At 38.4% G+C, this 27,176-nt stretch overlaps 1 pseudogene; it reads left to right on the top strand.

Moving 5' to 3' along the window:
• The first annotated feature begins 1,152 nt into the window (after nt 1–1,152).
• Nucleotides 1,153–3,445, top strand: LOC119507656 (annotated as a pseudogene).
• Nucleotides 3,446–27,176: the final 23,731 nt, after the last annotated feature.

The following is a 27,176-nucleotide window of genomic DNA, read 5'->3' as shown; positions in this document are numbered from 1 at the left end:
CCTTAAATTCAAAGATACCAGTAGGTTGGATGCAAGTAGTAACCAAAAGAGAGCTGCATAAAAGTTTGGATAAAACAGACTTTAAGTCCAAATTGTTTACAAGGAACAAAGACACTCCTCTTGGGAACACAATTCAGTCCCTAACACATTGCTAGGCAAACCTTCAGATGTACAGGGTCAAGGTCACTGAACCCTCTTCTTTGGGCTTTCCTGGAGAAGCATGTCTGGGCAACACTGGAGGTCTTGAGCAGGCAAGGATAACTAGGAAGACCATATTGTTAAAAATGTCTCCACAAATTTGTCAAAGTTTTATTCCACTGCTTTTTAGAAACACAGTACCTTCTGGAATGTTTCAGCTCACATGCTGTTTCTATCTTTTGGAATAAGTATAATTGGATAATCTAATTGCTCTTTTCCAAGTACTGAAAGAATGAACTGTTTAACTGGCCAAGTGAAAAGAGAGGTAATTTTGGTTCACAGAGCATTTCAATGAGTAGGCAGAGGTGGAGGAGGCAGTGTGAAGTTTCGGGGGAGATGCTACCAAATTACCAAAAACAAAAAAGCACTGTCCTGGAAGTTCTTGGCAATGTAAAACGGTACAGCCATTGTAGAAGGCAGTTCAGCAGTTCCATATGACTCTAGTAACCAACAATCAGAAGAAGAAATCAAGAAAAAAACTCCATTTACAATAGCAACTAAGAGAATCAAATATCCAGGAATAAAACCATCCAATGATGTGGAGGACCTGTACACAGAAAACTACAAAACATTGCTAAAAGAAATTAAAGAAGACCTAAATAACAGAATAGGGAAAGGCTTTCCGCATTCATGAATTAGTAGACGAAATACTGTTAAGATGTCAAGACCACCAAAAGCAATTTATAGATTCAATGCACTCCCAATCAAAATTCCAACAACCGTCTTTACAGAAATGGAAAAGCCAGTCTTCAAATTGAATCGAATGGCAAGGGTACCAGAATAGCTAAACCTATCTTCAAAAAGAATGAAGTCGGAGGACTCACACGTCTCAATCTTAAAGTTTATTACGATGAGACGCTTGGGGCTGGAGCTAACCTGACGGCTCGCTCCGGCTCTCCTGGGAGAGGAGCGTCCAGTCCCGGAGAAAGAACGAGCCCCGCGCGAGCCCCCGGGATGCGCCGTGCGCTCCAGACGGACGGTCGGGCTTTCCCTGTCCCCGGACAGCTCGGCGCCGGGCCCCCCTCCTTTCCACCTCGGGAGGAGGGAGGGAAGGAAGGAGCGGAGGGAAAGATCCCGCGGAGGCGGCAGAATGGCCGGTCGAGGAGGCCTTGGCGCTACTTTTTCTCGGAGTTGCCTCCACTCCAGCGGCTGTCGCGAGGGCTCGCCTGAGCCGGAGCTTCCAGCTCTCCAGCTGAGAGCCAGCGCGCCCCCCACCCCCACCCCGCACTAGGGCAGTGGCGCCTGCTTGCCGCCTGGCACCGTGAAGTTCAATGGCTACTTGAGGGTCCGCATTGGCGAGGCTGTGGGACTGCAGCCCACCCGTTGGTCCCTGCCCCACTCGCTTTTCAAGAAGGGCTACCAGTTGCTGGACCCCTACCTGACGGTGAGCGTGGACCAACAAACCCACGTACAACGAGTTCTGTGCCAACCTCGAGCTGGCCGTCTTCCACGAGACGCCTCTGGGTTACGACCCCTTCGTGGCCTAGTGCACCCTGCAATTCCTGGAGCTTCTGCGCACGATCGGCTCCTTGGACACCTTCGAGGGCTGGGTGGATTTGGAGCCAGAGGGGAAAGTATTTGTGGTAATAACCCTAACAGGGAGTTTCACTGAAGCTACTCTCCAGAGAGACCGAATCTTCAAACATTTTACCAGGAAGCTCCAGAGGGCTATGCGCAGGTGAGATCAACGCACACAAGTTTATGGCCACATATCTAAGGCAGCCCAAGTACTGCTCTCACTGCAGCGAGTTATCTGGGGAGTATTTGGGAAACGGTTATCAATGCCAAGTGCGCACCTGTGTCATCCATAAGCGCTGCCATCACCTAATTTTTACAGCCTGTAGTTGTCAAAACAACATTAACAAAATGCTTTCAAAGATTGCCGAACAGAGGTTTGGAATCAACATCCCACACAAATTCAGCATCCACAACTTCAAAGTGCCAATGTTCTGCGATCACTGTGGTTCCCTGCTCTGGGGGGGTAATACGACAAGGACTCCAGAGTAAAATATGTAAAATGAATGTTCATATTCCAAGTCAAGCCAATGTAGCCCCAAAGTGTGGGGTAAATGCCAAAAAGCTAGCCAAGCGTCTGGCGGAGATGGTCTCCAACACCGAAACATTTCTCCAACCTTGAAACTCCTTTTCAAATCGACCCTAAGACAACAGGGAAAGAAAAACACAAAAGAAGGAAATTGGATTGGAGCTAATTCTTCCAACTGACTTGGTATTGACAAGTTTGAGTTCACTGAGTGTTGGGGAAGGGGAGTTTTGTGTGACGCTTGTTAGAATAAAAGAAACCAAAGATCTCTATGCCATGAAGTTGCTAAAGAAGGACGTGATCCTCCAGGATGATGATGTGGAATGCACAATGACTGAGAAAGGATCCTGTACGTGGCCGGCAATCACCCCTTCCTCACCCAGTTGTTCTGCTGCTTTCAGACCCCTGATCATTTGTTTTTTGTGATGGAGTTTGCGAATGGCACCAACTTGATGTTTCACATTCAGAAGTCTTGTCATTTGGTGAAGCACAAGCTCATTTCTATGCTGCAGAAATCATTTCAGGCTCAGGTTCCTGCACAAGAAGGGAATCATCTATAGAAATCTGAAACTGGACAATGTATTGTTGAACCATGAGGGTCACTGTAAACTGGCAGACTTTAGAACGTGCAAGAAAGAGATCTGTAATGGCGTCACCACAGCCACGTTCTGTGGCACGCCTGACTATACTGCTTCAGAGATCCTCCAGGAAATGCTCTAAGGGCCTGCAGTGGATTGGTGGGCCATGGGTGTGCTGCTCTAAGAGATGCTGTGTAGCCATGTGCCCTTTGAGGCAAAGAATGATGATCTTTTTGAGGCCATACTGAATGATGAAATGAGTGGTCTACCCTACTTGGCTTAGGAAGATGCCACAGGGATCCTAAAATCTTTCATGACCAAGAACCCCAGTATGCACTTGGGCAGCCTGACTCAGGGAGGTGAGCATGCCATCTTAAGACATCCTTTCTTTAAGGAAATGGACTGGGCCCAGCTGAACCATCACCAACTAGAACCACCTTTCAGACCCAGAATTAAGTCCTGAGAAGATGTCAGTAATTTTGACCCCGACTTTACAAAGGAAGAGCCAGTTTTAACCCCAACTGATGAGGGACATCTTCCCATGATTTACCAGGATGAATTTAGAAACTTTTCCTATGTCTCCAGAGTTGCAACCATAACCCTTTGGGAAATGAGAGAGATGGTGTGAGAATCAAAAAGGGAATAGAGATTTCCTAGGAATTTCCCTTGTGGGAACTCCCAGCATCAGCCTTGGAACACGAATCTTACCTTCAAGGAGAGTAGGTGGAGAACTCTGTGAAGGATGGAACTTCAAGAAATCAACTATTTCAAGTCCTGAGGGAGCCATGATACCGGAAATAGTTGATACTGAAATGAGATTTCACGAAGAAGTATCTTGCTCAAACTATGAGTTTCCAGAGGCTCTTTGGGGCTTGGGAGATTAACAGTTGCCACAGGAAGAGATGGGGTGAAGAATAAACTAGATCATAAAAATTATGAGCCAAACAGGCTTTTTACTTCAAGAGATAAACCAAGACTTTGACTCTATGGACTACCCTGTGCTCTTCCTTTGAGTCAATAACCCCCAATACTGGCCATCTGCAAGAAGTCCATAAATGCTAATGAAGAATTTCAAGGTCTTTTAAGAAAAGGAATGGCTTTCCAAATAGAAAGATTCACTCTGAAGAAACAAAAATATGTATCAGTAAACCTCACAGATGATAGCTAAATCTTAAAATGAGATGCTGGGCACCAAGACAACTGATACAACTTATTGTCTTACTCTTACTTTCATTTAATAGATATTTATTGGGTGTCCAGTGAGAAGGTGCCAGAATACCCAGTAGTATGAACAGCAGATCTGTGTTCATGGGGCTTTCATTCTAGTGTCCGTTAATTTACTTGAATATTGTTGCATTCTGTGAAATGTCTTTCCACGTTGCCTAAGTAGTTCTTATTTGCCTGTATGTAACTCTTTTTCACAGAAGAAACAGGTCATTGCTCCAACAGCAAATATCCACATAGTCAGGAGGCAGAGCTGCAGGCACTTGCTGCCTGCTGACCTGTGGAATCTCATCATGGAATGGTGGGTCAATATTGCCCTGGACTCGTAAGTGAACAATTGCGTTCCACTCATGTCTGCCAGACTCTGGCTTGTATGTTAGCAGTTTATTTAAATTATATCTTAAGAGAAAAAGACATTTGTTTGGTATACCCTTTAATAATTAGTCATGGATATTGCAGTTAATATAATATGTAAACTTATGTGTACCATTGGAGAATTTTACCTGGCTGGAAATAAATGAATTTATAGCAAAAGGAAATAAAATTATTACAAACCTACAGTTACCAAAACAGCAATGTGCTGCCACAAGGACATATATACCAATGGAATAATATATTCCTCACATTTATGGCCAACTGATTTTCGAAAAGGTGGCAAAGACCACTCAATTGGGAAATAATAGTCTCTTCAACAAATGGTGCTGGGAAAACTGGGTCTCCATTTGCCAAAAAAAAAAAAGGAGGATCCCTACTTTACACTTCACACCATATACAAAAACAACTCAAAATGCATCCTTAATATAAGAGCTAGAACTATCAAACTCCTAGAAGAAAACATAAGGAAGCATCTTCAGGCCTTGTATGAGGTAATGGATGGTGGTGATGGTAGCACAACATTGTGAGTGCAATTAACAGCACTGAAATATGTATCTGAATATGATTAAAAGAGAAAAATTTAGATTGTATATATGGTAACAGAATAAAAAAATTTTAAAAATCCATGGAACTACAGTACATAAACACAGTGAACCCTGAGTTAAACCATGGACTATAGTTAATAGTGCAATTACAAAATGTGCTTTCATCAATTGTAACAAATATTCCACACAAATGCAAGGTGTTGATGATGAGGGGATATATGGGAATCCTGTATTTTATGCATGGTTGTTCTGTAAACCCACTTCTCTAAAAAAGGAAAAATTATATGTAAAAAAAGCATGTAACTCTGCTTTCCTGTTTGTATCCCCATCTACCACCATTCAGCAAAAGAAATAGATCTCCAAAGGCAGCCATAGTGATTATTTTAAACTCGATCTGATTAGCTCACTCTTCTGCCTCAAACTTATCAGGGGTTTCCACTGCACCTTAAATAAAACACAAATTCCTAACTAGAGCAATGGATGCTTTTGTAGGAACTCACCATATAGAAACCACACTGGCCTCTTGATGTCCTTAAATTCACAGAACTCTGCAGAGGCTTTGAGCAGTGTTTCTCTCTGCTGGAATGCTCTCTCACTAACCCTTTCCTTGGCTTATTTTTATACTTCAGGTGTCCTCTAAAATATCTCAAGAAGGCTTCCGTGAGCACCCTAAGTTTCTCCACCCCCACCCCCTATTTTTCTCCATCATTTCACTCTGCCTGTTTCCTTCATAACACATCACCATTTGTCATTATTTATTTACTTTTTAATTTGGGGTTGCCAACTCCAGGACAGGAACTGCATGGCTTTTACTTTCCACTAAATACCAGTGCCTAGTACTGTACCTATAAGTAATAGAATGCTCAAAAAATATTCGTTGAGTGAACAGATAAAAAAATGAACCTACCCTTTGTAGAAGTTATGGCAGAGAATTTACTTTAAATATTAGTAATTTTATACTGTCACATAACTGTTTATTGGAGGCTTACTGTATGCCAAACAATCTCCTAAATGCTTTTATATACCTATTACAATTGAATTTTGTAACAATTACATGAAATAAATACTATTATTTTCAATTTATAGATGAAAACAGAGAGATTATATATAATTATACAGTTAGTAAGTGGCTGGGGTATTCAAGCCTGGGTCCTTCTAACTCCAGTCATCTCCTTGCTTTCTTTCTTCCTACTTTCTTTCATTTCTTTTTAATATCCTTTTAAGTTATTTATATAATTGGTCCCCAAAAATTCAAACAGTATAAAGAATGTACAGTGAAGATTACGTCTCCCTCCCACCTGTGATCCTAGCCTCCCATTTCTTCTCATACAAAAGCACTTCTAGTAGTTTCTTGTGTATCATTTTAAATATATGCTATGCATACATAAACATATGTGTCTCCTTTTTACACCAGTAGTATTCTAAACACAGTCACTCAACTTTTTTTCATAGACCTGATTTAGTTTCCTCCTTGCTAAAGTACATACCGTGCAATGGGTTGACTTAAACAACTGGAATTTATGGGTTCACAGTTTGAGGCTAAGAGAAGTCCAAAATCAAGGTATCATCAAAGCAATGCTTCCTCACAAAAGACTGGCGTTCCTGGGCTGGCTGCAGGCAATCCTTGGTCCTTGGCTTTTCTGTTGCACGGCAATGCACACAGCAGCCTCTCCTGGCTTCATGGCTCCACTGACTTCCAGCGTCTGGCTGCTCCCTCTGTGTCTTTCTCTCTGTGTGCCCTTCCCTGTAAGGCCTTCAATTATAGTATTAAGACCCACCCCAAGTTAGACGGTTGATACCCTAATTGAAGAAACCTCATCAAAAGTCCTATTTATAAGCGTTCACACCCACAGGAATGGATTAAGTTTAAGAACCTGTTTTTTTCTGGGGTATATAGTTCCAAACTACCACATAACCATAGGCCTCCAAATTTCTTAAACAATATACTGCATTCTTATACATGAAAATGAGGCAAAAACTTGGAAATCTCAAAGTAATCTGAGGCAGTCTAGTTGTTTAAACAATAAAACATACTATCCTGTATGTTAGAAAACATTGATGCAGCAAAAAAAAAAAAAAAAAAAAAAAATCCCATATTTTACTCCTCAGGTTTTTTTTTTCTAAATAAATTTCTTAAATATCTGCTCTATTTCTTCTTATAGTTAAGGGACATCAAGTGTTATGTTCATTAACCATATAAGAAAACCCTGTGATGTAATGTAAACAGTAAAATTAAAGTTTTACTGAAGATATATACAGCTACAGAATTTTGAACAAAGGGTAAATCACATATGTGTGCGTCTGACACTATTTAACTGATTTAAACTAAACATTAGGAAAAATATATGAAGGGCATAAAAAGAAAAAATTATGGACATTTTCCAGACTTATAAAATCATTCTTTAAAAACATTCTGAACCAATGGCTAATTATCATACAGAAACAAATTATTTTGGTTACTTCCCATACTGGTTATACTTTCCTCTGTTATTGATATAAAATAAAATTTGAGCAGAAGTTTTCTAAAGTGGTAGGAGAAAAGTTTGATTAGTACGAAACAAGAAAATATAAAGTTTACAAAAGAGGAAAGGAAGATTTTGCAATAAGAAAGATTGGAAGAAGCATTTATGTTCAAAAATATGGGGAAATGATCAAACTACATCTTTCAGGATAAATGTGGCAAATAAATGTCAGACAAAATAAAACTATTCAATTAATAAAACCTGCCTTTCCTTTTGTAGTAAGAAAAAAAATGGCCCAAATATTTGATTATAAATGTTTAATCATGCCCACGGAGCTTATACATCAAAGTGACACCATAAATAATGCATATGTGAATAATTCACATTTGTCATTTGTCTTAGTTTGGATTTCTCCCAGAAGCACATGCTGAAACAAGGATTCAAGTGCTAGTTGATCTGGGTGGAGATCTCAGGAAACCCTGTAGTCACATGGGAAGTCAGAAAGGAAAAGTTCATTATTAGGGCAATTACCACTGTGGGCAACCAGATTTAATACCAAAGGGGGACCCTTTGTAGAATATGCCCACCCTAGCAGCAAGGGAGCTGGGGTATTTATCCACTAATTCTCCATCTGTCAGTAGTTGAGGGCTGCTCTCCAATAATGTTGAGTCCTGTACCCGGCTCACCTGCTATAAGCCCAGGCAAGGCCTGTGAGCACAAGACCCAGAGAAGGCCTCAGGCAGTGGGAAGGACTTTGCACTACACAGGTAGGACTCAAGGGGTTGCACAAATTCTTTGCAAAATATGTTAGACCTGGGTTAGGCAATCTTTTGCCATAAACGGCCAGATAGTAAATATTTTAGGTTTTGCAGCCACAGGATTTCTATTGCAGCTACTTAACTGTGCTGCTGGAGCAGAAAAGCAGCCAAAGACAATACATAAACAATTGAACATGGACATGTTTCACTAAAGCTTTATTTATGGACACTGAAATTTGAATTTCATATAAATTTCATGTTACGTGATTTTACTCTTCTTTTGATTTTTTTTTCCCAACCATTCCAGGTCATACAAGGATAGGTGGTATGCTATATTTAGCCCACAGGTCCTAGGTTTCCCACCCTTGTAGCCAACCCCTGTTTTTGACTATAAAGATATTCCCCAAATATTTATAAAATCCATTGGGAGATAACATTCAATTTGCAAAAATATCACACGAAATTTAGTAACCAAGGAAATACAAAAAATGTCCTAGTGCTTTGAAAAATAACATTTCCATTTTAGTTTAGTGATCTAAGCTGGAGTTACTAATGAGTTATTAAATGAAGTGAACATGTGTATGAAAATCCAAGTGATATGAATTATCGCAGACTTGTTTAAAAGCTGATAGAGGGGGCAAGATGGCAGACTGGTGAGCTGTATGTTTTAGTTACTCCTCCAGGAAAGTAGGTAGAAAGCCAGGAACTGCGTGGACTGGACACCACAGAGCAATCTGTCTTTGGGCATACTTCATACAACACTCAAGAAAATGTCGAACTGCTGAGATCAGCGAAATCTGTAAGTTTTTGCAGCCAGGGGACCCGCGCCCCTCCCTGCCAGGCTCAGTCCCGTGGGAGGAGGGGCTGTCAGCTCCGGGAAGGAGAAGGGAGAACTGCAGTGGCAGCCCTTATCGGAAACTCATTCTACTGATCCAAACTCCAACCATAGATAGACTGAGACCAGACACCAGAGAATCTGAGAGCAGCCAGCCCAGCAGAGAGGAGACAGGCATAGAAAAAAAAAACAACACGAAAAACTCCAAAATAAAAGCAGAGGATTTTTGGAGTTCTGGTGAACACAGAAAGGGGAAGGGCGGAGCTCAGGCCTTGAGGTGCATATGAAAATCCCGAAGAAAAGCTGATCTCTCTGCCCTGTGGACCTTTCCTTAATGGCCCTGGTTGCATTGTCTATTAGCATTTAAATAACCCATTAGATCTCTGAGGAGGGCCCTTTTTTTTTTTTTTTTTTTAATCCTTTTTTCTTTTTCTAAAACAATTACTCTAAGAAGCCCAATACAGAAAGCTTCAAAGACTTTCAATTTGGGCACATCAAGTCAAGAGCAGAACTGAGAGAGCTCTGAGACAAAAGGCAATAATCCAGTGGCTGAGAAAATTCACTAAACACCACAACTTCCCAAGAAAAGGGGGGTGTCCGCTCACAGCCACCATCCTGGTGGACAGGAAACACTCCTGCCCATCCCCAGCCCCATAGCCCAGAGCTGCCCCAGACAACCCAGTGTGACGGAAGTGCTTCAAATAACAGGCACACACCACAAAACTGGGCATGGACATTAGCCTTCCCTGCAACCTCAGCTGATTGTCCCAGAGCTGGGAAGGTGGAGCAGTGTGAATTAACAAAGCCCCACTCAGCCATCATTTGAGCAGACTGGGAGCCTCCCTACACAGCCCAGCAGCCCAGAACTGCCCTGGGGGGACGGCACTCACCTGTGACATAGCACAGTCATCCCTCAACAGAGGACCCGGGGTGCACAGCCTGGAAGAGGGGCCCACTTGCAAGTCTCAGGAGCCATATGCCAATACCAAGGACTTGTGGGTCAGTGGCAGAGACAAACTGTGGCAGGACTGAACTGAAGGATTAGACTATTGCAGCAGCTTTAAAACTCCAGGATCACCAGGGAGATTTGATTGTTCGGGCCACCCCCCCTCCCCGACTGCCCAGAAACACGCCCCACATACAGGGCAGGCAGCACCAACTACACACGCAAGCTTGGTACACCAATTGGGCCCCACAAGACTCACTCCCCCACTCACCAAAAAGGCTAAGCAGGGGAGAACTGGCTTGTGGAGAACAGGTGGCTCGTGGACGCCACCTGCTGGTTAGTTAGAGAAAGTGTACTCCATGAAGCTGTAGATCTGATAAATTAGAGATAAGGACTTCAATTGGTCTACAAATCCTAAAAGAACCCTATCAAGTTCAGCAAATGCCACGAGGCCAAAAACAACAGAAAATTATAAAGCATATGAAAAAACCAGATGATATGGATAACCCAAGCCCAAGCACCCAAATCAAAAGACCAGAAGAGACACAGCACCTAGAGCAGCTACTCAAAGAACTAAAGATGAACAATGAGACCATAGTACGGGATATAAAGGAAATCAAGAAGACTCTAGAAGAGCATAAAGAAGACATTGCAAGACTAAATAAAAAAATGGATGATCTTATGGAAATTAAAGAAACTGTTGACCAAATTAAAAAGATTCTGGACACTCATAGTACAAGACTAGAGGAAGTTGAACAACGAATCAGTGACCTGGAAGATGACAGAATGGAAAATGAAAGCATAAAAGAAAGAATGGGGAAAAAAATTGAAAAAATTGAAATGGACCTCAGGGATATGATAGATAATATGAAACGTCCGAATATAAGACTCATTGGTGTCCCAGAAGGGGAAGAAAAGGGTAAAGGTCTAGGAAGAGTATTCAAAGAAATTGTTGGGGAAAAACTTCCCAAATCTTCTAAACAACATAAATACACAAATCATAAATGCTCAGAGAACTCCAAATAGAATAAATCCAAATAAACCCACTCCGAGACATATACTGATCACACTGTCAAACACGGAAGAGAAGGAGCAAGTTCTGAAAGCAGCAAGAGAAAAGCAATTCACCACATACAAAGGAAACAGCATAAGACTAAGTAGTGACTATTCAGCAGCCACCATGGAGGCAAGAAGGCAGTGGCACGATATATTTAAAATTCTGAGTGAGAAAAATTTCCAGCCAAGAATACTTTATCCAGCAAAGCTCTCCTTCAAATTTGAGGGAGAGCTTAAATTTTTCACAGACAAACAAATGCTGAGAGAATTTGCTAACAAGAGACCTGCCCTACTGGAGATACTAAGGGAGCCCTACAGACAGAGAAACAAAGACAGGACAGAGAGACTTGGAGAAAGGTTCAGTACTAAAGAGATTCGGTATGGGTACAATAAAGGATATTAATAGAGAGAGGGAAAAATATGGCAAACATAAACCAAAGGATAAGATGGCCGATTCAAGAAATGCCTTCACGGTTATAACGTTGAATGTAAATGGATTAAACTCCCCAATTAAAAGATATAGATTCGCAGAATGGATCAAAAAAAATGAACCATCAATATGTTGCATACAAGAGACTCATCTTAGACACAGGGACACAAAGAAACTCAAAGTGAAAGGATGGAAAAAAATATTTCATGCAAGCTACAGCCAAAAGAAAGCAGGTGTAGCAATATTAATCTCAGATAAAATAGACTTCAAATGCAGGGATGTTTTGAGAGACAAAGAAGGCCACTACATACTAATAAAAGGGGCAATTCAGCAAGAAGAAATAACAATCGTAAATGTCTATGCACCCAATCATGGTGCCACAAAATACATGAGAGAAACACTGGCAAAACTAAAGGAAGCAATTGATGTTTCCACAATAATTGTGGGAGACTTCAACACATCACTCTCTCCTATAGATAGATCAACCAGACAGAAGACCAATAAGGAAATTGAAAACCTGAACAATCTGATTAATGAATTAGATTTAACAGACATCTACAGGACATTACATCCCAAATCACCAGGATACACATACTTTTCTAGTGCTCACGGAACTTTCTCCAGAATAGATCATATGCTGGGACATAAAACAAGCCTCAATAAATTTAAAAAGATTGAAATTATTCAAAGCACATTCTCTGAACACAATGGAATACAATTAGAAGTCAATAACCATCAGAGACTTAGAAAATTCACAAATACCTGGAGGTTAAACAACACACTCCTAAACAATCAGTGGGTTAAAGAAGAAATAGCAAGAGAAATTGCTAAATATATAGAGATGAATGAAAATGAGAACACAACATACCAAAACTTATGGGATGCAGCAAAAGCAGTGCTAAGGGGGAAATTTATAGCACTAAACGCATATATTAAAAAGGAAGAAAGAGCCAAAATCAAAGAACTAATGGATCAACTGAAGAAGCTAGAAAATGAACAGCAAACCAATCCTAAACCAAGTAGAAGAAAAGAAATAACAAGGATTAAAGCAGAAATAAATGACATAGAGAACAAAAAAACAATAGAGAGGATAAATATCACCAAAAGTTGGTTCTTTGAGAAGATCAACAAGATTGACAAGCCCCTAGCTAGACTGACAAAATCAAAAAGAGAGAAGACCCATAGAAACAAAATAATGAATGAAAAAGGTGACATAACTGCAGATCCTGAAGAAATTAAAAAAATTATAAGAGGATATTATGAACAACTGTATGGCAACAAACTGGACAATGTAGAAGAAATGGACAATTTCCTGGAAACATATGAACAACCTAGACTGACCAGAGAAGAAATAGAAGACTTCAACCAACCCATCACAAGCAAAGAGATCCAATCAGTCATCAAAAATCTTCCCACAAATAATGCCCAGGGCCAGATGGCTTCACAGGGGAATTCTACCAAACTTTCCAGAAAGAACTGACACCAATCTTACTCAAACTCTTTCAAAACATTGAAGAAAATGGAACACTACCTAACTCATTTTATGAAGCTAACATCAATCTAATGCCAAAACCAGGCAAAGATGCTACAAAAAAGGAAAACTACCGGCCAATCTCCCTAATGAATATAGATGCAAAAATCCTCAACAAAATACTTGCAAATTGAATCCAAAGACACATTAAAAAAATCATACACCATGACCAAGTGGGGTTCATTCCAGGCATGCAAGGATGGTTCAACATAAGAAAAACAACCAATGTATTACAACACATTAAAAACTCGAAAGGGAAAAATCAATTGATCATCTCAATAGATGCTGAAAAAGCATTTGACAAAATCCAACATCCCTTTTTGATAAAAACACTTCAAAAGGTAGGAATTGAAGGAAACTTCCTCAACATGATAAAGAGCATATATGAAAAACCCACAGCCAGCATAGTACTCAATGGTGAGAGACTGAAAGCCTTCCCTCTAAGATCAGGAACAAGACAAGGATGCCCGCTGTCACCACTGTTATTCAACACTGTGCTGGAAGTGCTAGCCAGGGCAATCCGGCAAGACAAAGAAATAAAAGGCATCCAAATTGGAAAAGAAGAAGTAAAACTGTCATTGTTTGCAGATGATATGATCTTATATCTAGAAAACCCTGAGAAATCAACGATACAGCTACTAGAGCTAATAAACAAATTTAGCAAAGTAGCGGGATACAAGATTAATGCACATAAGTCAGTAATGTTTCTATATGCTAGAAATGAACAAACTGAAGAGACACTCAAGAAAAAGATACCATTTTCAATAGCAACTAAAAAAAATCAAGTACCTAGGAATAAACTTAACCAAAGATGTAAAAGACCTATACAAAGAAAACTACATAACTCTACTAAAAGAAATAGAAGGGGACCTTAAAAGATGGAAAAATATTCCATGTTCATGGATAGGAAGGCTAAATGTCATTAAGATGTCAATTCTACCCAAACTCATCTACAGATTCAATGCAATCCCAATCAAAATTCCAACAACCTACTTTGCAGACTTGGAAAAGCTAGTTATCAAATTTATTTGGAAAGGGAAGATGCCTCGAATTGCTAAAGACACTCTAAAAAAGAAAAACGAAGTGGGAGGACTTACACTCCCTGACTTTGAAGCTTATTATAAAGCCACAGTTGCCAAAACAGCATGGTACTGGCACAAACATAGACATATAGATCAATGGAATTGAATTGAGAATTCAGAGATAGACCCTCAGATCTATGGCCGACTGATCTTTGATAAGGCCCCCAAAGTCACTGAACTGAGCCATAATGGTCTTTTCAACAAATGGGTCTGGGAGAGTTGGATATCCATATCCAAAAGAATGAAAGAGGACCCCTACCTCACCCCCTACACAAAAATTATCTCAAAATGGACCAAAGATCTCAATATAAAAAAGTACCATAAAACTCCTAGAAGATAATGTAGGAAAACATCTTCAAGACCTTGTATTAGGCGGCCACTTCCTAGACTTTACACCGAAAGCACAAGCAACAAAAGAGAAAATAGATAAATGGGAACTCCTCAAGCTTAGAAGTTTCTGCACCTCAAAGGAATTTCTCAAAAAGGTAAAGAGGCAGCCAACTCAATGGGAAAAAATTTTTGGAAACCATGTATCTGACAAAAGACTGATATCTTGCATATACAAAGAAATCCTCAACTCAATGACAATAGCACAGAAAGCCCAATTATAAAATGGGCAAAAGATATGTAAAGACAGTTCTCTGAAGAGGAAATAGAAATGGACAAGAAACACTTGAAAAAATGTTCAGCTTCACTAGCTATTAGAGAGATGCAAATTAAAACCACAATGAGATACCATCTAACACTGGTTAGAATGGCTGCCATTAAACAAACAGGAAACTACAAATGCTGGAGGGGATGTGGAGAAATTGGAACTCTTATTCATTGTTGGTGGGACTGTATAATGGTTCAGCCACTCTGGAAGTCAGTCTGGCAGTTCCTTAGAAAACTAGATATAGAGCTACCATTCGATCCAGCGATTGCACTTCTCGGTATATACCCGGAAAATCGGAAAGCAGTGACACGAACAGATATCTGCACGCCAATGTTCATAGCAGCGTTATTCACAATTGCCAAGAGATGGAAACAACCCAAATGTCCTTCAACAGATGAGTGGATAAATAAAATGTGGTATATACACATGATGGAATACTACGCGGCAGTAAGAAGGAACGATCTCGTGAAACATATGACAACATGGATGAACCTTGAAGACATAATGCTGAGCGAAATAAGCCAGGCACAAAAAGAGAAATATTATATGCTACCACTAATGTGAACTTTGAAAAATGTAAAACAAATGGTTTATAATGTAGAATGTAGGGGAACTAGCAGTAGAGAGCAATTAAGGAAGGGGGAACAATAATCCAAGAAGAACAGATAAGCTATTTAACGTTCTGGGGATGCCCAGGAATGACTATGGTCTGTTAATTTCTGATGGATATAGTAGGAACAAGTTCACAGAAATGTTGCTATATTATGTAACTTTCTTGGGGTAAAGTAGGAACATGTTGGAAGTTAAGCAGTTATCTTAGATTAGTTGTCTTTTTCTTACTGCCTTGTTATGGTCTCTTTGAAATGTTCTTTTATTGTATGTTTGTTTTCTTTTTAACTTTTTTTTCATACAGTTGATTTAAAAAAGAAGGGAAAGTTAAAAAAAAAAAAAAAAGAAAAACAAGGAAAAAAAAAGATGTAGTGCCCCCTTGAGGAGCCTGTGGAGAATGCAGGGGTATTCGCCTACCCCACCTCCATGGTTGCTAACATGACCACAGACATAGGGGACTGGTGGTTTGATGGGTTGAGCCCTCTACCATAAGTTTTACCCTTGGGAAGACGGTTGCTGCAAAGGAGAGGCTAGGCCTCCCTATATTTGTGCCTAAGAGTCTCCTCCCGAATGCCTCTTTGTTGCTCAGATGTGGCCCTCTCTCGCTGGCTAAGCCAACTTGAAAGATGAAATCACTGCCCTCCCCTCTACGTGGGATCAGACACCCAGGGGAGTGAATCTCCCTGGCAACGTAGAATGTGACTCCCGGGGAGGAATGTGGACCCGGCATCGTGGGACGGAGAACATCTTCTTGACCAAAAGGGGGATGTGAAAGGAAATGAAATAAGCTTCAGTGGCAGAGAGATTCCAAAAGGAGCCGAGAGGTTACTCTGGTGGGCACTCTTACGCACACTTTAGACAACCCTTTTTAGGTTCTAAAGAATTGGGGTAGCTGGTGGTGGATACCTGAAACTATCAAACTACAACCCAGAACCCATGAATCTCGAAGACAGTTGTATAAAAATGTAGCTTATGAGGGGTGACAATGGGATTGGGAAAGCCATAAGGACCACACTCCACTTTGTCTAGTTTATGGATGGATGAGTAGAAAAATAGGGGCAGGAAACAAACAGACAAAGGTACTCAGTGTTCTTTTTTACTTCAATTGCTCTTTTTCACTCTAATTATTATTATTGTTATTTTTGTGTGTGTGCTAATGAAGGTGTCAGGGATTGATTTGGGTGATGGATGTACAACTATGTAATGGTACTGTAAACAATCGAAAGTACGATTTGTTTTGTATGACTGTGTGGTATATGAATATATCTCAATAAAATGATGATTAAAAAAAAAAAAAAAGCTGATAGAGTTCATCTCATTAACCTGTTCTTTTAAATCAGATTCATCTTCTATCTGATGACTGCTTTAAAAAATACATGAATTATTTTATCACAGGTATATGCTAATCTGCATATTTAAAGAAACTGTGTGAAGAGCTAAGTAATGTGATCTAAAAAACCACTACAGAATGACATTCTATAGAAGGAATTTAGGGGAACTGGTTGAAAGATGGAAAACTAGACTTCAGCTATGTTTGTATAACAAGCACATCACTTTTCTTTAGATTGTAAATTTCGGGGGGATTGCTTTGTGGGAAGAGGAGGAAGTATGTTGTAGATTATAAATGTCTCCCCCTTCAAAGCACCCCTTTATGCCAACACTACGGCAGACAAAGAGTCAGAGAACCTAAGCCCAAATCTTCCACAAAGAGGCACAGCACCTTGGAGGACCCATCTGACCTTTCCAATCATGATTTTAAAAACAGTTATTGAAAACCAACTATGCAACAGGCATCTTGCTAAATGCTGGAGATAGACCTTGTTTTTAAAAAGTCCAAAATTTAGTGGAGACATCACAACAATTCAACATAAGAAGTGTTCAATTAAATATGTGAGCAATGTTGTGTGTGGGTTCTCAGAGGAGAGAGGGACTAACAAGCTTAACAGAAAAGGGCAGCCTTCACAGATAATATTTGAGCTAGTTCCTTAAGGATGAGCAGATAAATGCAAGGACCTGATGCCATGGGAAGGAGTTTACTATTTATGCTGCAGATAAGAAAATGAAAGGTCTCTGAGATAAAGAAATCAGACTGAGAGACATATCTCAGCTAATGTTGGCAGGACTGTACTGATTAGATGTGGGATGAAATGGTGGGTAGTCAATGAAGACTCTAATCACTGCCTTGGTGGACTGGGCAAATCATGTTGAAGTTGATCTAGATATATTATAAAGGTAGAAAAGAACTTTTGGGAGAAAATAACAGTTTGGTTTGAAAAGGAGTGTGTTTAAGTTATCTGCATTGTATCCAGAATGCTCATAGAAATGACAGCCTAAAATTTTTTAACCCTGGGGTAAAGGGTTATATTCAGGATTTTTTTTAATCCAGGAGAGGTGTGAGAGAAAATAGAAGAGACTGAAAACTAAATCTTGGATGATACGAAAATTTCCCTATTTGTAAGATGGGTACAATGTTTAGAGCAAATGTTCTGAATACACACATAGGTTTCAAGAGGCTCCACAGAAATGTATTTACTTGTTGATTCAGTAAATATTTATCAAATGCCTTATATGCTTCAAGTGCAGTGCTAGGCCATAGATTTGCAACAAAGAACCAGTTAGACACATTTGAGGGACTCATAGGACTTACAGTTGGTGAGGATATAGGCCTCGGACAAGTAAACAGATATTTAAGATAATTATAGACTGTTCTAAGTACTAGGAGGAAAATTAGTAGAGTGCTATGATAAAGAAAATTTAGAAGTTTCTAAATTTTCTAATTTTAGAAAATTTATTTATTTATTTTTTTTTAACTATAGTTTGCCAGGAGTAAATTTCTCTGAGTAGCTTTCATTTAGGCTGAGACCTGAGACAAAAGATAAAGGGAGCATCCAGGAAAAGGGAAGCAAGTGCAAAACCCTTCGTAGGGAAGAGCTTGACGTGTTCTCAAAACTGACAAGAGGCTTACATGATTGGTGAATACGAAACAAGACCCAAACAAAGGTGGAGATGACGCAGGTGACAGTCCATAAAGCCTTGAAACAGATAAGGACAGGATTTAAGAGTAAAGAAATGGAAGGAGTTGAGGCTGCCTCCCGCTTTTCTGATTTTATTAACTGGATGGAAGGTATTTCATTTATAGAGAAAATAGAGACTGAGGAAAACACAAGTTTGGAGCTAAAATCTAGAATTTGATTTGTTCATGTTAAGTTGAAGTGTATACAAGACCCATAGTGGGAAAGTCAAATAGGCATTTGGGTGTATGTGCCCAGAGCTCAGAGGAAAGATTTTTGTTTTTTTTGTTTTTGTTTTTTTCAAAAGCTGGTCTAGCCTTTATTCCTTCACTTACGGAATATTTATTAAGTGTCTCCTATGTGTCAGGAAAAATGTCAAGGGCTGCAGCTACAATAGTAAGCAAAACAGACATGGTTTAAAACTATCCTTATAGAGTTTACAGTCTACCAAGGAAGATAATCATAAAAGAAATAATCATGCAAATAACATGACTACATTGTTCTCATTTTATTTTTATTGTGGTAAAATATATATAAGAGGCTTTGCCATTTTAACTATTTCTGAAGTGTACAATTCAGTGGTATTAATTACATTCAAAATGTTGTGCAATCATCACCATTATCTATCTCCAAAATTATTCATCACCCCCAAAAGAAATTCTGTACCCATTAAGCATTAACTTCCCATATTCCCCACTCCCATGAGAGGGGGGATTTTGATTGAAAATATAACTTAGGGGAATATTCAGCCTATAGAGGGTATTGTAGGCTCTGAAAAGAAGCAAGATTATCTGAGAACAATGCTGTACCCACTCAATAAATGTTTGCTGAATAAATGAATGAACAATGTATTTCATGTATTTCAAATATATCTTATAAGTCAGACAGGTATAGATTTAAATCCTAACTGTGCCATTTGTGAGCAGTGACACTTAGGTAAATTACTTAACCCTGAGCCAAATTTTCTCATCTATAAGAATAGAAACAATAATACCCAGGTCATATAAGTATTATGAAATTACAGACATAATGTTCCTAACATTGCATAGCATATAGCAAACCCCAATAGTAATTTTCCTCTATCCCACTTCCATAACATTCCAATGCCATCCGCTGGCAGTGAAATTTTTTACTGTATCTTTACCAAAGTCATTTTGTGCAAGTACCAGATTATCTCTTCCTCTCCTTTCCTGCCTTCCTCCCTCTTTTACTTTGTTTCCTTCTTTCCTTCTTCCTTCCTTTCTCCCTCTCCTCTCCTCTCCCCTCCCCTCCTTCTTCCTCTTCTTCCCCCTCCCCCTCCCCTTCCTCCTCCTCCTTCTTCTTCTTCTCTTCCCCCCCTTTTCAACAATGCACTGAGTGCCTGTCATATGCTTAATGCTTCTCTTGGTTTCTGAGGATACAGCAGTGGACAGAAGTGTAGAAGGAAAGAACACAAACTCTTAACCATGTGCTTTTCATTATCCTAAAAGCAGTTAAATCAAAGACCCACCTAATCTCATTACCAATGATAAAATCAGTCACTACAAAAGAAAAAATAAATAAGTGAAAAATCTGTTAATTCAGTTACTCTGGCATAGCTTGATGAATAAGCAACAGAAATTGTTTTATAAAAATAAACTTGGCTTTCCCTGAAATATTAATATTATATCCTTAACCTCTCAGACTTTATGTTCTGAGCAGTAAAACTGGGAAAACACTGCCTAACTTGAAGGGTGGTTGCAGTGAGGAGTGAGACCATCTACTGAAAGCATCTAGCACAGGGCTGGGTACAAAGCAGACAATTAATACTGTTATTTCCATCTCCCTTCCCCTTCTCCTTCTTGCATTTTAAAAATAATTTCTGATATTTAGAAAAGAAATGTAGCTCAATCTTTTATATAGGAATGTGAAAAAATAAATCTAAATGTCACCAAACATCAACAAGTCTAGTTTCCTTTTGGAAAAGAACCTTCTTTTATATTAAGAAAATGCCAGCAAAGTTACTTGTGCAATGCTCTCAAAAATAAATCGAGTACAAATGTAAAAGAACTCATTCCAGATTGAAACTCTGCCATGTAAGTACCTTATAGTGTACAGAAATAGTCTTTATGCACACAGTCTCTTGAAGTTAATACTTTAAATAATTTTACTTATTAGTATTTATTAGAAATTGTGAAGTAATTCACAATATTTCTTGAAAAAGAAGTCTCAAAAGGGAATCTGAAAAGTTGGTATTTGGTCAGCAGATGGCGCTAAGTTCCCAAAAATCTTTGTGTGAGGCATACGAAACAGCATTCAAGTTAACTTAGAGGTAAAGGTAAAAGGTTAGTTATTTGCTTAACCATTTTGAAAAATCATGGGAAACTATCTGTTGGAAGTCAAGACTTCTTTATATCAAAGACTTGTTTTGCTTTTCATATTTTAATATAGCCAGGTAAAGAGATTAACTTTCACTGCCATATCCTTACCACATAAACTCAGTGAACAATTTGCTCATTAAATGTCAGAGAATGAAAGAAGAAAAAAAAGTGTTAAATAAAATTACTCAACGCTTTCAAAATTTTAGTTATTTTAGAAACTGTTTCAAACCAGCCTTCTCAGAATCATTAAACTTTGGAGTAGGAAATAGAAATATTTCAGAAGTTTTAAGACATGAGAATCCTGTTCTTAAAGACAGTACACAGCTACTTCTTTTCAAAGGAGTTTCATTTTCATATATTTTTGTTCCTAGCTTGCCAATTCGGTATTCCATCATATATTTTTAAATCCATTCTAGGTGTTTCTGGATGACACTGTCAGACTGAGCCTCCATTCTTGATCTCATTGAAATGATTCAGGTTTCAACATTCTATTCTTTGCTTTTAAATATAAGAAACAGAGTTTATGAAATTATAGATATTTGAAATTTTTTCAAAAAACTTAAACCAGATACAATCAATAAATAAAGTTGGAAATTTGATCATTTTTATCATTGAAACATATATACTTGTTTAATATATGTCATTTTTGAAAAGGTAAAAAAAAAAAAAAAAGGTTTGTATCAGCATTGATAGATTACGTTATTGTCTCAGTTTTCCAGGCTGCTATGACAAATATTACACAACAGGTTTGCTTAAATAACAGGAAATTTTTGGCTCAGTCTCTGAGGCTAGCAGGCTTGCTTCCTCTCAGGTCGGTAGGGTTCAGTGCTGCCTCACTGCAATCCTTGGGGTTTCTTGGTCTTTTGTCTTAAGGTTCCTGCAGACTTCCAGGTTCTGGCTCCTCCCTGTGGTTTTCTCTGACTTTGGCTTCCAGTTTCTATGTCTTTATAAGACCTCCAGTAATTCAGTTTAAGACCCAACCTCATTCAGTTGGGCCACACCTTAACTAAAAATGACATCTTCAAGAGGTCATACTTATAATGGGTTCACACCCACAGGGATCCAGATGGAGACCAATCCACCACGGTTATGATGCTATAAACTACAATCCTCCAAATGTCAGCGGATTAAGAAACAAAGGTTTATTTCTTGCTCACATTGCAAGTCTTTTGCAGGTAGGTTGGGGCTCCCCTCCACATCATACTCCAGGGCCCCAGCTAAGGCAGAACCACTGACAGGAATATTCACAGGCAAAGAGAGTAAATCTACATTTGTGGAAAAGCTTCCATCTGGAAGTGATACATCCCTTACATTCCCATCTCATAGGCCAAAACCAGTCACAAGAGTATGCCTAAAACCTGAGGGCATGGCAAGAAGTGTTGGAAATAGCTGGTGAAGAGTCACTATAATTCACAAATATTAAATCATTATTCCATATAACAGATTTGGAGCAGCTATAATATAAAACAATGTTGTTTAACGTTTTTATGTCCCTACCAAGTCTTTATAATTCTATTCTATGTAGCGTAAAAAGATTAAAGGGAATGCAAAAAGTTCCTTCTTCTACAGGAATTAAAAGTGGTTTGACAGAGAAGACATATTTGAAAAACAAAAATCCTATGGCAACCACTGCCAGAGATTTTGAGACATATCCTTAAGGGCTAAGAGGCATAAGATGTTAAATAAGACTAAAAGAGAGGAGATATGATCTGAGTGTTATAGGAAGTATAGAATTTATAGTGTTATAGGAAGTACAGAATTTATATTGAAGAAGTAGCAGGTGGACATTCCAAACAACAGGAATGACTATGAGAAAAGACAGAGACAAGGAAATAAATAAATTGTTGTATGAATTAAGTGCAATGACTGAGCTCATTAAGTATCTCTGACCAGCTAAGTTTTTAAAAGAGGAGTGAGTGTGTATGTGTGTGTGTGTGTGTGTGTGTGTGTACACTTGCGTGTGTGTGTGGTGGGGAGGAGTAAGGGGTAGGGAGGTAGGGAGAAGACAACCATCAAAGTTGCCAGCTTATACTTTTCCCCAGAAAAGCCCATTTAAAAATTCTTTTAAATGGTTTTTTTAAAAAAAAAAAAAAAATCACTTTATAAAGAAAGAACATTTTATCACAAAAAAAGTAAGAATGACAATGTTAACATTTTAAATTTGAATATGCTTAACTTTATAAAAAAAAATTACCCATATTTTTACCATTCTACTGTGGGCCAATGAAAACCTTGTCACAAGCCAGCTGACCAGAATAGGGGGGTGGAGGGAGGGATGGAAGAAGGAGCCTGGAAGAAGGGTGAATTTCCAAAATGAACCTTGCAGTAACCCAGAAAAGTAATGGGGCCTCAATTAGGATGCAAACAGGGAAAAGGGAGAGGCATTTTAGAAAGAAAACCAAAAAGAGACATAAAAATAAGCTTAATTTTTCCCCCAGAGGAAGGTTGTTTTTTGTTAATGGTTTGTATAAAAGAGTTCTTAAATGTCTAACACATTAAAATGTTCCATAGGTCTTGGAAAAATGCTGTATAAACAAAGAAAGCTACAATTCGGCCATGAGGAAGAAGAGTATTTCAACATCTTCCACTGGTTGGGGGCTATCGCTTAAACCTTGATCTAGTAGGCTTGGCCTCTGGGAATGCAACACACTGATCTTGTTCATGTAATTCTAATCTCACTTGTGTTTCTACTTTTATTGTGACCCATTCAACCTCACAGTAATATGAAAATATACTACTTAAGCATTAACTGATTAGTTATTTGTACTTGTGTAACTCTGAAGAAAGAAAGCATTACTTAGATTAGACTACAAGTATTTATCAAGAGTTTCTGAAACTAAGAACACATTTTATCTTCAAGTAGTCTTGGCCCTAATCTAAGTCACAGTGCTTTCCTTTAAAGTAAAGTAATACTTTCTCTATTTTTGTGGAAAAAATAAAAGCCTTTTTGCATCAATTAACTTTTAAAAACATGTTTCTTTATACAACATATTCACCACTGCAAATAATTAACAGATGGCTTAATTTCCTTAGATAAATAAAAATCCAACATCCAATTGTGTTCAGTAAAATGTTATGCATCATTTTGGAAAATGCCTATTGCCACATGTTTTAAAGCAAAAACCATAGTGAATGTTTTCCCCTGTGTTTTAAATGTAAAATATTGCAGGCCTATCAAAAAACACAGAGAATAATAATAGCAATATCCAAACACCCACCATGAACTTAAAATAAAAAGCATAAAATCAAAGTCTCTTGTGAATCTCTATACATACTTGCCACCTCCAACATTATCACTATCTAAATTTGATGTTCATCATTATTATCTTGTTTCTATTCATTGCCAGATATGTAAGCATCCATAAACAATATGCAACATTGTTTAGCACATTTTAAAACTTTAGATCCATGGTACTCTATTGTACCTATCCTTTCCTGTTTTGTTTTGTTTTTTTTTCACTCAACATGATGTGATTTAGGCACAGGTCAATTCACTTAACTCCATTTCATTCATATTTTCTGCCACATAATATTTGTTTACCAATTATCCTATTGTTGAACAATTAGATAAAATTCCATATTTGCATTATAAACAATGCTGCTATCAACCTTCTTATCCCAATCACTTTGTACACATGTGCAAGCCTCTCTAAATTACAAACCTTGATGTGGATCATTGCAGTGGCACAGCCTCTTACCAGCAATAAGAGTTCTTTTTGCCTCTCCTTCTAAAATTTTCTAATTTTATGCCAGTCTGGTGGGTGAGAATTGCATCCCAGTGAGACTTTGATTTCCTTTTTCCTGATTACAAATGAGGTTAAGCATCTTTTCTTGGGTTAATGAACAATTTTCCTCTGTATAAAATGCTTCTTTATGTCTTTTGCTTATTTCTCCATTGTATTTCTGATCTCTTTTATTATTACAAAGTTTGCAGCAGCTTTATTTGTAATAACCAAAAACTGAAAACAAGCCAAATGTCCATCAAAAAGTAAATGGAGAAACTGCAATATAGCTATAAAATGTCAATACTCAGCAAAAAAACTGAATAGTGTTCCACACAATGACATGCATGAATCCTAAAATTGGGGATAAAAGTAAAAAAATGAATGATAAAAGTCAGAAAAAAGAACATATATTGTATTTCATTTATATAACTGTCCCGACCCGCGGGACGATCAACTGAGGCTTTTGCTCCTGCGAGGGAAGAATGGTATGGGACAAGAGACACGAAGAAATGACAGCAAGACAGGGATTCTGATCAAGCTGCAAAACTTTATTGAAGAGGCAGGGTATATATGCTCTAAGGTAGAGGGAGTGGCTAGCAAAAACGGGTGGCGGCCTAGGATTGGTGGCTGCAAAGGCAGGTGGCGGACTAGGATTGGTGATTGCTGTTGCTAGGGTGAGAGGCAGATGTAAGGTTAGCTTTTGGCGCGAACTACCGTTACTTCCTTGAAGAAGGCTAATTATAACTTAGGCTGTTCTTGCTTAGCCCTGGCGGCCATGTTGCATGTTACCGGTATCGCTGAAGGTGAATATTATATGTGCTACCTTAATTGTCCCCAACATATAACAATTCTAGAAAATGCAAACTAATCTACAGTAACAGAAGGCAGATCAAGGATTTCACAGGGGCAGAAGATGGGTGGGGGAAGAAAAGGTAGGAGGATTAAAAACTTTTGATAAATTCATTATATTGATTGTGGTGACGGTTTTATAGGTATGTGCACATGTCAAAAAATTATCAGGCAGTTTATTGTATGTCAATTATACTTCAAGAAATCCACTTTAAAAAATTTTAAACTCACCAGTAAAATAGCCTGGAAAGACACACACTTGTCGAAATAAAGGTTGTCTAGGGAGGAGACAGGGGATTGGGAACACATATAGGAAAAAAGGAGTCAAACTTTAAAAAATGATGTAAAATGTAAACTGTCAATTCTGAGTATGTTATTATTTGTTCAGTGGTCTTTCTGATTTATTTTACAAATTTACCAAACAAACACTAAGGAAAAATAAAAAGAAAGGGTGTGTACCAACATGACATCCCTAAAGTAGACATTTGTCTTAAATTTTCTTTCAGGGTTATGCCATGTATTCAAATAATTGTTTTCTATTAATTTAAACACTTTTTTCTAGCATTCCCAATAAACTAAATGTATCATGAAATTTTGTCCTTTAAATTACTGGAGAAACAAAAGCATTTTCCTAGAACCAGAGCAACTTTTATTTGATGGCTTGAATAACCTGTAAGAGTAATAAAGAAGTCACCTTCTGTGATCTGAGCAAGAGCTATATCATCATCATGGGCTTAACAGATCAATGTTCAATCTGTTTTGCAAACTCTTCTTATTTACCACCTGTCTCCTCTCTTCAAAATTCTTCCTGATAGCTCTTTAGAGAAATGGTTGATTCTAGGGCTACAGCAGGCAAAATACACGCTGAGAGGTGACAGTAACATGTTATTGTGAGAATAATGAACAGTGCTGAATGGTATGTGAATGTGGTGGAAAGGGAAAGCTTAGAGTCACGTATGTCACCAGAAGGAAAGTTGGAGGTTAAAAGATGGGAATGTATAAAACACTGAATCTTGTGGTGGACAATGTCCATGATTAACTGTACAAATATGAGAAATCTCTTTCATGAACTGGAACAAATGTATGACACTATAACTAGAAGTTAATAGTAGAGGGGTATATAGGGAAAAAATATACCTATTGGAAACTATGTACTACAGTTAGTAGTATTTTAACATTAATTCATCAATAGTAACAAATGTACTATACCAATACTATGAGTCAATAATGGAGGGGGTTGGCTAGGGGTATGGGAGGATTTGAGTTTCCTTTTTTTTGTCTTTATTTCTTTTCTGGAGTAATGAAAATGTTCTAAAAATTGAAAAAAAATAATTGTGATGGATGCACAGCTGTATGATGGTAACGTGGGCAACTGATTGTGCACTTCGGATCTCTGGATAATTGTATGGTATGTGAACAATCTCAATAAAATTAAATTTAAAAAAAAAATACAAGCTAAGGCTGGGAGCACCTGGCCAGTATTCTTCTAAAGTGTCAAGGTCACAAAAGACCAAGAAACTGTCACAGATCAAAAGAAACTAAGTAGGCATGAGGACTAAATGTAATGTGGTATCCTGTCTTTCTGAAAGTCCGTAAGAGGCAAGAGTACAAATGCTGCCACAGTCTTCTCGGCAGTTGGCCTTATGAGGCTGATACTTCATCCAGTGATGAATGCTCTGGGACCACAAAGGGCACTGTGAGGCTGAGCCGGAGAGGAACAAGTTTTGCTCCACAGCCAGGCAGATGGCAAAAAATCCCTGATGCAACCTGCGTTCCCCACTAACCAATTTGTTCCTGATTTTGTAGGATTCTCTGTATATTTGGGATACACTTCCTTTGAAAGTCAGTAATAAGCTCTGCAAAAATCTTCTCTCAGTCTGTGGCTAATATTTCCACTTTTTTTGTGCTTTTTTATTCAGTGCACATA

This window comes from Choloepus didactylus, chromosome 13, assembly GCF_015220235.1.
Source record: "Choloepus didactylus isolate mChoDid1 chromosome 13, mChoDid1.pri, whole genome shotgun sequence".
Lineage (NCBI taxonomy): Eukaryota > Metazoa > Chordata > Mammalia > Pilosa > Megalonychidae > Choloepus > Choloepus didactylus.
Note: the sequence above shows the minus strand (reverse complement) of the source record. Positions and strands in the feature narration are given on the sequence as shown.